The sequence below is a fragment of the Toxorhynchites rutilus genome, chromosome 1 (assembly GCF_029784135.1).
Source record: "Toxorhynchites rutilus septentrionalis strain SRP chromosome 1, ASM2978413v1, whole genome shotgun sequence".
In the NCBI taxonomy this organism is placed as follows: Eukaryota; Metazoa; Arthropoda; class Insecta; order Diptera; family Culicidae; genus Toxorhynchites; species Toxorhynchites rutilus.
In genome coordinates, this window is record NC_073744.1 from 99,265,490 (window position 1) to 99,278,895 (window position 13,406).

Here is a 13,406-nt window from a genome sequence, read left to right on the forward strand (position 1 = left end):
ATTTTATTTGAAGACGAAAGCCTGGCGTGAAGGTTTTAAAAAATTCCTTAGAAGTGCAAAGTTCATCCCAAAAATTGGGAGCCAATGTAAAACCAAAAGTGTTATCATCAAGATGGATGATTCATCACAAGATGCTAACATACAATTTGAAAACTCAACAAATATAGAGATTTGTGTTATTGAGCCTCCGAGGAAGGTAGCGCCAGAAATAACACCAAAGGAATTGTTTATAAATGAATCTTCATTTCTTCCAAGGAGAAATAATTCCCACAATAGAAAATCATATTCAGTCGATAATTATAGTATTGGAAATCTCGATAAATACTGTACCCCAGATTACCAGTATCCTCGACGTCGTATCAAAAACGACTTCCACTCTGTAACCGCGAGTTACACTATTGTACCATCATTAACGAAATATGATGAATATTCTATTTTGCAAAATTTGTGACATGTTGACAATATTTAGTCATAGGGCAACACATATAAAATAATGCGATCGTTATAGTTAAAAGCCATAGATTCGTATAAAATAGGACTACTTATAACCAAAAAAATTATGGCTCTGAATAACTTTCAAATCTTTAGAAGACTGTTTCCTAAGTATTAGGGGCGTCTATTTACCTGTATGACAACGAGAGCAATACATCTTGAGTTAGCGCAAGATATGAGTTCGGATTCTTTCATTATATGTTTCCGCAATTTGCAAAATTATGGCCCAGATAGGGAAATTATTACCGTAGATCAAAACTATAAACTCTCTAATATAGAGGTTGGAAAGTTTGTTTTTCAACGTTTGTAATATGTAGATATTCTTTATATCTATATAAAGTATAGAAAATCTTAAGCTTGATAAAATATAAAGACGAAAATCTTAAAATGGAAATTTAACAAAACTGTTAACTGAATTAATTAGAAAATATTTTTAGGCAAATGATTTGTTTGAAGTTCAGCAAGTGAGCTGCTGAAAGACTTTAATACAATTTAAGATACAATTGTTTCGTTATAAAATGGACCCAATAAAATGATAACTTGTAAGGTCCAAAATATCAATTAGAGCAAAAAAGAAGAGACTGTCTGGTCAAGCGTCAAGCATTTGGAATGCTCAAAACATTACTCTGATGGGTTAAAAGTATAGCAAGTATTCTGCTGAAAAATATACATTGACCACTAAAGAAAAAATTATGGCGCAGCAAGTGATATGCTGAAGCCAGTTTCTATACGAATGATTGGCTCAAAGCTCAGTAAGTGAATTGCTGAAAGGAGCGATATCAACTGTAAATTAGTTGATGGTAGAAAAAATTAAAAATACAGCTATGAAGAATTTGGAAGACTGATTTGTTAGCAAGTGGATTGCTTAACCTTCAGCAAGTGATTTGCTGAAGGGGTCAAAACCAAAAGTTTCTTTTTTAAGCAAGTGAATTGCTTAAAACTCAGCAAGTGGATTGCTGAGAGTAACAACATCACCAGTAAGTCGGTTGATGAAATACAGCATGTGAGATGCTGAAGAAAGATTTTTTAAACAAGTGGTTTGCGAAGCTCAGCATGTGAGTTGCTGAGAATATGATCAATGCATTATTCAAATGAATATTAAAAGCATAGCTTCCAGTCTTAACTGAGGGAAAGATTGGAGATGGTTAACTATACAATGTAGATGACATTATGAGTTATTTGAATACAAGTAACAGGAAAAAAAATTGAATGAAATTTTTAAATGTATTTCAAAGTATATCACACTATGAGAGCATGAGTTGCATGCATAAAGAAAACGACTTGAAAAAGTTTATGTGAGCTACGATCAGTCGTATTATATGATTAGTCGGAACAGTTACATGAGAACTGAGGCTTTAAAATTGGATTTAGTATTCAGAGACAAACTTTAATGTTAATACTTGCTGAAGGAACGGTAATTGTACTACCAAAAGATTAGCACATTGACTAATTATTTCAAAAGGATGTTTTGAGAAAAACAATATCAGCAATGTAACAAGACAACTAGCAAAGGGATGTTGGATTCAAGATTCCTTTCTTGGCAACGAGATAACTTAGCATTAAAATAGAACGTTGTGTTTGATGAAAGAAAATCTTATAAGAGAAAAGAAAATGTAATTTGCATTTCCTTTAATGGAAAATATTATATAACACTGAACCTCAATGAATAATTTTCCAAAAAGAAACTTGAAGTTAGTTTATATAATTAACGGTTATATCAAATTACTAGTGAGAGCAATTATTCGAAATTTACGAATGTTTACGATTAGTTTGCATAACTGTATGCAGAAATAAAAATGAAACAAAAAATACTATTATTAATAAAACAAATAATAAGTTATGTTTTCTAGTATAAACTTGTAAGTGTAAGTGTAAGGAAAAGATAATAATGTGAGTGAAATCAAATCACACAATAAAACACAGAATAAAGCGATACAGCTACAGATGGAAATATGTTCAAGCAAATGTATATGATTTAGAACATGTAGAACGACTATCAAAAATTTAAATTAAAATGTAGAAAAGAATGATAATACTGAAGAATTTGGTAAATCTATGTAGTAGATTTACGGAGTCCGGAATGTTACGGACAGCTGAGGCTTATCGCGAATCGAGTTAGAGATCCATAAGATAAGCACTATTTGAGATTATATTTAGAAAAGACCTCCAAGCGAGGTATAGAAACGTTTAGAAAGGACCAATGTAAGGCAATTAAAAGATGTAAGAGCTCAAGTGTTTTGTTAGGCTAGAAAACGCTTGTAGTTCGAAATTATTGCCGGTCATAAATTCAGAATGGACGAATATTTAAATAGCGTCCGGTAAACAATTTAATGCATGCATCATTTAGGATGCATTTTTATTACCCTTTTCCATCCCTAGCTGCGCTCAGCCAGATACACCAGCAGGGTGTAATAAAATAAAAGGATGTTATTTAGAGCGAAGGATGGAAAGGGGAAATCCAAGAATAAGATAGGCGCACCGACGAGGTGCTATAAACTTAAGGTATTTTCTTAGGGTAGTGCAGCCGTCTCAGACTGCACGTTACCATACGCTAGAAGAAGGGACAAGGAAGGTAGATGATCTAAACGAAACCGATATGTTATCGGTTTTCAAGAGAGAGAGAGGAGATGTTCCTCGTCAATCTTAGTTTAAGGAACCATGTATATATTGTGAAACTTTTGAATAAATTTTTTAGTATTGTAACAGAACTCACGCGAAAGCGTTAAAATTTTTCTTTCAAAGAGAAATTTTTCAGTTTGGATCCCAAACTCGAATGTCGCCACTAGCCATCGCGGATATTTTCGTTGTCTCGGGTTGAGGGCGATATTGACCGTGTAAGGTGGAAAAATATTGATTGAGGTTAGATCAGATGTTGAAAGCCTAGCTGTCACGATATTGAAGACACTTATTGTCAATCCGGTTGATCGTGTAAGGTGCCCATAATATGACGCACTGTTTGGAAGAAATTGTCATTTATCTATTGGCGCCAGTATCTAGAAAATTTTCTATTCGCTGGCGTGGCCAATTACTTGTGCGATACTTGCGCAAGTAACTGGAGCCGGGTGTTTACATGGCTCTAATAACTAGACTCTAGTGATTGGATTCTTCTACTAGCGCGTTGACTGGCACCGTCTAAATCAGCCTGAACGGCTAGAGTTTTCCGAGAAAGAGGATAACAAATGGCATGCAATGAGGAGTGCATGCCGCTATGTGTTTGCTGCGCATAAATGTTGGTTTTGTTTACGCTGTTGGCATCATTGTAGTGTTTCGGTGACTGCTGCAAGTTATTGTCTGCATTGCTGTTCTACGGGACGTGAGGGTTGTTGCCGTTGCTGCTGGAATTGGAAACTCAGCGATTGTGGGAGCTTTGCTAGTGGGTATATAAAAGAGGTGGCTCTTAATAACCGGTGGGCTTGTGCCGTACTGCTTTAGCTGGAGACGCGCCTGATCGTTCGGGTTGTGAGACACAACAGCACAACCTGTCAATTCCAGCTCCTTGGTATGCATAATCAAGGAGCTGGAATTGACAGGTGGTTCGTTTTCGACAGTATGAGGATAAAGCCGGGTTCAGACGGTGCGAGTAAGCATACGAGTCGGTCTAGTCAGTTACTGCAGTACAGCTACTCACACCGTGTGAACACATCATGCCAGTTAGTGTCATGTGTGATTCGGCGTGCGAGCTACTTCAAATTTTTTTGAATTTACTCGCACTCGCATCCCTCAAAACGTCAAAAACAGAATTTAGCGCTCGAATCAGGGATGCCAAATCTTTACATTGTCTTTACATGTCTCTATTTTTAAGATATTTGAAAATATGCGAAGATTATTATAGACTTGAAAATTATTGAAAAAACAAATAAAACCCTCATAGTTTCTAAGCGGAATCGTTGTTATTAAACGGTTTTATTTAGCTTGCCCTGTAATCTGTTTGTATGTTTGTAACATGTCCCACATTAGTAGAAATTTGACCCCCTTCTTGTTGACCGATTGATCTGAAATTTGGAACACACCTTTATCTCTGTAGTCATTACAAAACTGCGTATTTCATTATCTTGTAAATCCAAGATAGAGGCCGCTACAAAATGGCGGATCCCTTTCTTCCTCAAAACCTCATCAATGTGGGTTTTCCAAAACCCCATCAATATGGGTATCAAATGAAAGGGCTTGACTAGCAGAATACAGTTATTTAAGAAAAATGCAAATCCAAGATGGCTGCCACTACTAAATGGCGGACTACATAGTTTCCCAAAACTTCATTAATATGGGTGTTGGGGGGAAGCAAACTACGCCACTGATGACTTGATCTGAACCTGCGCATCCGGACGGTGCCACTCCATGACGCACCCAGACAATCATTGACAGCTAGCTGTCATCACTGTCATTCTGAAAACTTCTCTCGTACCACACATTCTTTGCTAATCACAAAAAAGGAGTAGAGATAGAACCCAAAATAAAGTTGAATTCCCAAATTGTTAAATAATTGAATCATCCTGTCGTGCTTTGAATTTAAAACGAGGAGATCAAATGTAGGTAAAACCTAATAATGTAAAGTTCTTGTTTAATTATTGTTTCTCTTAATAAATACAGCTTTGAGCTCGCTATACATTGATAAAAACGCGTGCTGAATAGAACCTCCGAAACCCCCGTAACAATGGGTATCAAATGAAAGGGATTGACTAGCAGAACACGGTTATTTGTGAAAAATGCAAATCCATCAAAATTCTACCAAATGGCGGACTACATATTATGTCAAAACACCATTAATATGGGTATCAAATGAAAGGGCTTGAATAGTAGATCACAGTAGATCATGAAAAATTAAAATCCAAGATGGCCGCAATCACAAAATAGCAATATACTTTATTAAACGGTTTTATTTAGCTTGAACTGTTCGTATGTATGTATGTATGTCTGTAGGATTGTCCCACAGTAATAGAAATTTGACCAATAGGAACTGACCGGATAGGAACTGCTGTCATTTTAAAACTGCTTATCTTGAAAAATCCAATTTGGCCTCCGCTCAAAATCGCTGATTCCATATCATCTCAAAAAAAAGGTTGATTGAGATATGTGTATCAAACCAACGAACTTGACTTGGAGAACACACTATGTATTTTCTGCAATCTACTCAATATCGGTATCAAATGAAATTTTTTGACTGATAGAATACAGTACAATGCCTTTATTGTAGAGAAATATTCTAATGAAACAGATAATGTACTAAAAACTAGAAAATAAAATGAGTAAACAAAAACTTTTTAAATTATAAAATCCATTCATTTTCATTATCCACAATTAGTGATTTCATCATATGTCCCACTATTTTATTTTAGTCTTATCAATGCCCTAGACTAATGAAGGAGAGGTGTGATAACTACTAACTGCAACTTGCCTAATTATTTTCTCTAGCTTTTAGTACATTATTATGTTTAATCACAAATAAACCGTTTAACTTAAAAAGTTTTTTTTACTCATTTTATTTTGTTTTGCACGCTGGTGGGGCACGTTTTCTTTTTGAGATAGTTTTCTTGGGATTCTAAATATAAAATCATTATCGGGCACAATTTTCGACAATAATCTGAACGATATTCCAGAAGAAAGGTACAACATTTCTAGTTTCACTTATGTAGGTATAGCATCCCTCATGAGTGTATCTTGCGTTGTATTTGTGGAGCAATTAAATCCAACAGTTTTTTCACTTTTTCAGGTGTTATTCTCAACACTGCTCTGTACTCTCGGGGATCATCATCGTAGAGTTACTTCAATATTGTATTTGTTGCTCCTTTTTTTTGCATCCAATTCCTGGACCGAATCCTTTTTTCTTTCTGCTTTTTCCGGATAGTACCTTCAGTTCAAAGAAATTCAGCACAAAGTATTTTTAAACACGGCCAGTGTGTGTTTAGCGATAAAATTGTGTAATGATAAATTCAACTGAAAATCTAAGACGAAAACTGCCAATAAAGAAGTCGATTTCGGATCAATCATCTGACAAATTCGGATCTGATTGCTGTTTCTGACGATTTGATGGACATTTGAAAAACCGCCTGGCATCTCTGGAAAACCTGTGCCGTAGTATCTAGTTTCTTGCCAGCAGCTCACATTGTGTGAACGGACAAGGCGAGTCAACCATTTGTCAAGCGAGTTCACCGGGTCAGTAGCTGCTCATTGTGAAGCCAGCTACTAGCAACGTATAAATGGGCCTTAAGGCATGGATGATGCGAGAGGGGATGAAAAATGACAGCGGCTTTTTTGTTTATAAACAAAGTAGATCAAATCTTTATGCTACATAGCGGTCCCCACCAACATATACCTACGCTGGGCTGGTTTCAATCATGTTGTGTCTCACAACCCGAACGATCAGGCGAGTCTTCAGCTAAAGCAATACGGCACAAGCCCACCGGTTATTAAGAGCCACCTCTTTTATATACCCACTAGTAAAGCTCCCACAATCGCTGAGTTTCCAATCCCAGCAGCAACGGCAACAACCCTCACGTCCCGTAGAACAGCAATGCAGACAATAACTTGCAGCAGTCACCGAAACACTACAATGATGCCAACAGCGTAAACAAAACCAACATTTATGCGCAGCAAACACATAGCGGCATGCACTCCTCATTGCATGCCATTTGTTATCCTCTTTCTCGGAAAACTCTAGCCGTTCGTTTGGCCGCTGTCAATTCGAACTCAAGTAATGGCTGAACAGCAGTTCTGACATAACGTTCCACCTTATTATACCGCCTTGATGCATACACTCTCCCAAGGCGCTTGTATAAATGTATAGCAGGTGAAGCAAAATCATCGATTTGTGGAGCGGGGGTTGTTTGTTTTGTTATTGCTAGGATATGCCATTTTTGCATTTTCACATGCGTGAGTAGTGGATATGAGAATGAAATTCTACAAAATCATTCTTTCTTTTTCACATAAATTCGCGAAACCCGAACATAGTAGGCATCGTTCGAATAAGCGTCGTAGCAGTTTGTATAGAGCCGCCGGCACCGTTCTGATGCTGTTTGTAAACAATACCGACAGCATTTCCAATATGGCTGAAACTGCATTTCATATGATTGTTTCACCTGGTACATATAGAGGCGCCTTGCACTCTCCTACACTCTCAGGAAAGATTGGTATATATGATGAATTTTTTGGTAAATATTACCAATGGATAGTAAATTTTTGCAATACGAATCATTCGTACATATTACGCGATAACATTGGTAAACAAATGTCAAATCGGCCAGTATAACCCAGTATAAGCATCGGTTCAACGTTGATTTAACATACACCCTAAACATGGTCGAAATGATTCATAATAAACTACATTTATTGTTGATACATTTTTTTTATTATTAATTATTATCATTTCCATGACAATCTTTTGGCTAATAAACAATAAATAAAATTATTTATACTCATTTGCAAACAATTGCCATCAGATGCAAAATTCCATCCCTTCCACTTCGACGCGGCTCTGGTTCTTAAAAAGTCTCTCCTCCACCACGAGCCAATCGATGATACCATCTTGGGGCGAGAACCAGTGGCGGAATTCGTCTTCGTCGAACGCAGCTTCCCGTATTTTGCGGGCGTTTGCGTATCGTCCGGCAGTTTATAGTTTGATCATTCCCTGCATCGTCATGTTCCGTGAGAGATGAGAAAATTTAATCAGCAAAAATTTGATCATTAAGCTAATGTGTGAAAAATGTCTCAAGCAAAACCAAATTTACCTCAACCAGCTTCATCGGGTTTATAGCGACAAAAAGCGAGCGGTTTTGGAAGCACAACATCAGCCGTATGGACCGCTTGAAAGATCTCAGTACGATTCATCCTTCTGGAAATTGGAACCAAAAGTTTCGAGCGCAATGTTTTTAACAAATACATTATTTTCGCGGTTGCCAGAATGATAATCGTCAAAGTTACGAACACTATATAGTAAAATGTACCAATCGTTGGTACTGATGTGCATTGCATCTGACATCCATTTTACATACGATTACACTGGAGAAATAGTTTAGTAAAAGCAGCTACCAAATCTTTAGTAGCAAAAACATTGGTAAAATATACACATTTTTTGTAAATATTACTATAATTGCGTAAAAAAGATGTCAGACGCAATGAATGTTCCTATCAGGATTTCGTATATTTTACTTCATATCATTAGTAAGTTTGTTTTTATCGTCATACCTAACAACTGTGATGTGCGCACTTTGTCTTTTGTCTTTTGGAGACGAAGCGATTCGGAGGTAAGCACTTTGTTTTTATTGAATTCAATTATGTATTCATCTCCCCCGAGAATTTGTTTTCGTCTTTTCGGCGGGGAAAATATCACAAGAAATTTTGATCCATATTAACATAATTGACCTAATACCATTTTTTTCTTTTTTAGTTGGCCTTAAAATTATATGCAGTTCAATCATTCATCATAAACAAATCGGAGATAAGTATTCGTTTTTTTACATCATTACATCAGTCACCTCGGTCGGGAAACTATTTTCATATTCCCGCCAAGGATAAACATCAGTTATATTCTGTACATTACAACACTATTGACCTTTTTCCTTGTCTTTACAGCTGGCATGATCCCAGACTCGTAATACTTGTTTACCAAAAACCATCCAAGCTATGGGATTGAAGGTAACGGCGAGTTTGTCGCTAAGATTGGAATCTTTCTTCAACACATCATCGACCGTAAAAAACTTAAGGTGAACATACATAATTTATTGCATATTTAATATCATTAACATATGTATTTCTTTTCTTCATAGGGACACGAGAGAACAAAATACGGATGAAAAGTGCTAATCCTACCGTCAGTCTGCTAATCAGCTAATGCAAATAAGAGCGATGCAGCAGGAAGAGGAACGGGAACTTGCTTTGGAAATGCTCATCAAATTGAGGTGGTTGAGGCTGCGATTAAAATTTGCCTCTTGTACGCAGTTGTTAGAATGATTCCAACGAGAATTATTGATGTTGTTTATAGAATAAGTTATTAGTATAATGTATTCTAAGTATGTAGGTAGTATGTATGTAAACGCAATCAAATACAATTTTTTAAATTAAAAATAATTATTAAAAATTTTGTCATTATCCCTGATGATTACCTCTCACAAATATGAAGCAAAATTTTCACTGTTATTGCACCAATGTTGGACCAACAATTTGTAGATTGTTTGACATATGTGCCTACCTTTTTTTTGTAACATGTACCAATGATTAGTAGTAGCCATTCCTCGTCGATTATTTGCAAGAGACGGACACACATTGTCCGTCCTCCGCTACAATATCGAAGCTGGAAAGTTTTTTTCCCCCTCCACCAAAGTGATTTTTGGTTGTTGTTTTTTTTTCTTTCGTCCATTGGTGACAAGTTAAGTGCCAACGCATCCGGAACAGCGAGGAAGCAGCACCTCTCCAGCGACGCTGGACCGGTGTTCTGTGAATTGGTTCCATTGAGCGTCACATTTGTATCTTCACCAAACATCAAACAGAGAAGTACAATAGAATAGTTTTTGCCGTCTCGCTATTGTGCTTATACCGTAGCGTGCAGCGTTGTATAGCTCCCTGAATAGGGTTGTTCAAGTTGTTCGAACTCATCAGACTAAATTTTTTTATTGAGTTTTTATTTATTAATTTTTGACGTAGGACTACGTCTTTCATTTCTATACCGGGGTGTAAAATCAAAGTTTCGAAAACGAAAGCGTTACGCCGGAGACCGAGATTTTGAGCGTTAATAGCTCCTAAACAACTGAACGAAATGGTATGATAAACACTTCATTCGATAGATAAAATGTCTACGCGTTCTATACTTGTTACTTTCTGATCCAAAAACTTGTTTCAATAGTCTTAAAATTGCTTTCAAAACAGGCTATTGAAATCACCAATCGGTATATAAGCGAGCGCCGCTCGGAAATCCACTCAGTTCTAATTGAACAGCGATTGGAGCATGTTGTCGCTGTTGTGGTGAAGCTCTTCGTTTATCATGAAAGCGTGAATGAACGGTGTCACCAAGAGCCTGTTTGTGCACCTTAGGCCAGAAGGGAATCCATCAGGAGGAGAGTGATGCCACAAACTCTTCCCCGGGAAGATCTCGAAGCAGCCGCTACACACACACACACACACACACACACATACACGCGCGGAATTCTTTCCGTTTGGATGCCATTCAGCATCGAGAAAGATCCGGAAAATAATTTGCCAGTTCCTCTGGGAATTTTCAAAATATAATCATGTGAAAGAGTTTAATTGAATGTTTTCTATCCATGTTACACTGTGACCAAATATGTTTCAATCAAGTGCTATTAACAGGTGGTTATCGAGTTGGCATTAACCACTGGTGGGCTTCCAGTATCGAGGAAAATGTGGAAATATCTAATAGTTACTGAAAATAATCTGCCAGTTCCTTTGGGAATTTTCAAAATATATTCATGTGAAAGAGTTTAATTGAATGTTTTCTATCCATGTTACACTGTGACCAAATATGTTTCAATCAAGTGCTATTAACAGGTGGTTATCGAGTTGGCATTAACCACTGGTGGGCTTCCAGTATCGAGGAAAATGTGGAAATATCTAATTGTTGCTGAAAATAATCTGCCAGTTCCTCTGGGAATTTTCAAAATATATTCATGTTAAAGAGTTTATTTGAATGTTTTCTTTCCATGTAACACTGTGATCAAATACATTTGGTTTTGTGGTTTTTCAATCAATCGCATTAATTAGCTTCAGAAGATTATTCTTCCCCATCAGTAGGATATTTCCGTATCCAATATTGTATGCGCCCGCAATCGATTATTGCTCAGTCGCCGAAAGTTCCGAGCTCAGAGAGTTCATTCCCCTCTAGTTTGCCTTCCAAATTGCCATCGTAAACCACACCTTCTCTCGATTCAATCACACACAAAAAGCATACTTAAGCGATATTCTGGTGGTGAGACACATTCATTTTTCGTGAGGACATCGACAAGACAACATCGTTGCCTAACGTGCTGGAGGAGGTGGACGACGAAGGATCGACACATAAACGCGCAGAACTCTTTCCGTTAGGATGCCATTCAGCATCGAGAAAGTTCCGGAAAGATCTAATCATTGCTGGAAAATAATCTGCCAGTTCCTTTGGGAATTTTCAAAATATATTCATGTGAAAGAGTTTAATTGAATGTTCTCTATCCATGTAACACTGTGACCAAATATGTTTCAATCAAGTGCTATTAACAGGTGGTTATCGAGTTGGCATTAACCACTGGTGGGCTTCCAGTATCGAGGAAAATGTGGAAATATCTAATCGTTACTGAAAATAATCTGCCAGTTCCTTTGGGAATTTTCAAAATATATTCATGTGAAAGAGTTTAATTGAATGTTTTCTATCCATGTTACACTGTGACCAAATATGTTTCAATCAAGTGCTATTAACAGGTGGTTATCGAGTTGGCATTAACCACTGGTGGGCTTCCAATATCGAGGAAAATGTGGAAATATCTAATCGTTACTGAAAATAATCTGCCAGTTCCTTTGGGAATTTTCAAAATATATTCATGTGAAAGAGTTTAATTGAATGTTTTCTATCCATGTAACACTGTGACCAAATACATTTGGTTTTGTGGTTTTTCAATCAATCGCAATTAACAGGATAGCTTCAGAAGATTATTATTCCCCATCAGTAGGATATTTCCGTATCCAATATTGTATGCGTCCGCAATCGATTATTGCTCAGTCGCCGAAAGTTCCGAGCTCAGAGAGTTCATTCCCCTCTAGTTTGCCTTCCAAATTGCCATCGTAAACCACACCTTCTCTCGGTTCAATCACACACAAAAAGCATACTTAAGCGATATTCTGGTGGTGAGACACATTCATTTTTCGTGAGGACATCGACAAGACAACATCGTTGCCTAACGTGCTGGAGGAGGTGGACGGCGAAGGATCGACACATACACGCGCAGAACTCTTTCCGTTAGGATGCCATTCAGCATCGAGAAAGTTCCGGAAAGATCTAATCATTTCTGGAAAATAATCTGCCAGTTCCTTTGGGAATTTTCAAAATATATTCATGTGAAAGAGTTTAATTGAATGTTTTCTATCCATGTTACACTGTGACCAAATATGTTTCAATCAAGTGCTATTAACAGGTGGTTATCGAGTTGGCATTAACCACTGGTGGGCTTCCAGAATCGAGGAAAATGTGGAAATATCTAATAGTTACTGAAAATAATCTGCCAGTTCCTTTGGGAATTTTCAAAATATATTCATGTGAAAGAGTTTAATTGAATGTTTTCTATCCATGTTACACTGTGACCAAATATGTTTCAATCAAGTGCTATTAACAGGTGGTTATCGAGTTGGCATTAACCACTGGTGGGCTTCCAGTATCGAGGAAAATGTGGAAATATCTAATTGTTGCTGAAAATAATCTGCCAGTTCCTCTGGGAATTTTCAAAATATATTCATGTTAAAGAGTTTATTTGAATGTTTTCTTTCCATGTAACACTGTGATCAAATACATTTGGTTTTGTGGTTTTTCAATCAATCGCATTAATTAGCTTCAGAAGATTATTCTTCCCCATCAGTAGGATATTTCCGTATCCAATATTGTATGCGCCCGCAATCGATTATTGCTCAGTCGCCGAAAGTTCCGAGCTCAGAGAGTTCATTCCCCTCTAGTTTGCCTTCCAAATTGCCATCGTAAACCACACCTTCTCTCGATTCAATCACACACAAAAAGCATACTTAAGCGATATTCTGGTGGTGAGACACATTCATTTTTCGTGAGGACATCGACAAGACAACATCGTTGCCTAACGTGCTGGAGGAGGTGGACGACGAAGGATCGACACATAAACGCGCAGAACTCTTTCCGTTAGGATGCCATTCAGCATCGAGAAAGTTCCGGAAAGATCTAATCATTGCTGGAAAATAATCTGCCAGTTCCTTTGGGA

The 13,406-nt window shown here is 37.1% G+C and overlaps 1 long non-coding RNA gene across 1 annotated transcript; it reads left to right on the plus strand.

Moving 5' to 3' along the window:
- The first annotated feature begins 8,498 nt into the window (after window positions 1–8,498).
- Window positions 8,499–9,496, plus strand: LOC129763103 (uncharacterized). Its single transcript, XR_008740792.1, has 3 exons — window positions 8,499–8,729; window positions 8,873–9,188; window positions 9,252–9,496. It is a non-coding gene; the product is annotated as an uncharacterized LOC129763103 (long non-coding RNA).
- Window positions 9,497–13,406: the final 3,910 nt, after the last annotated feature.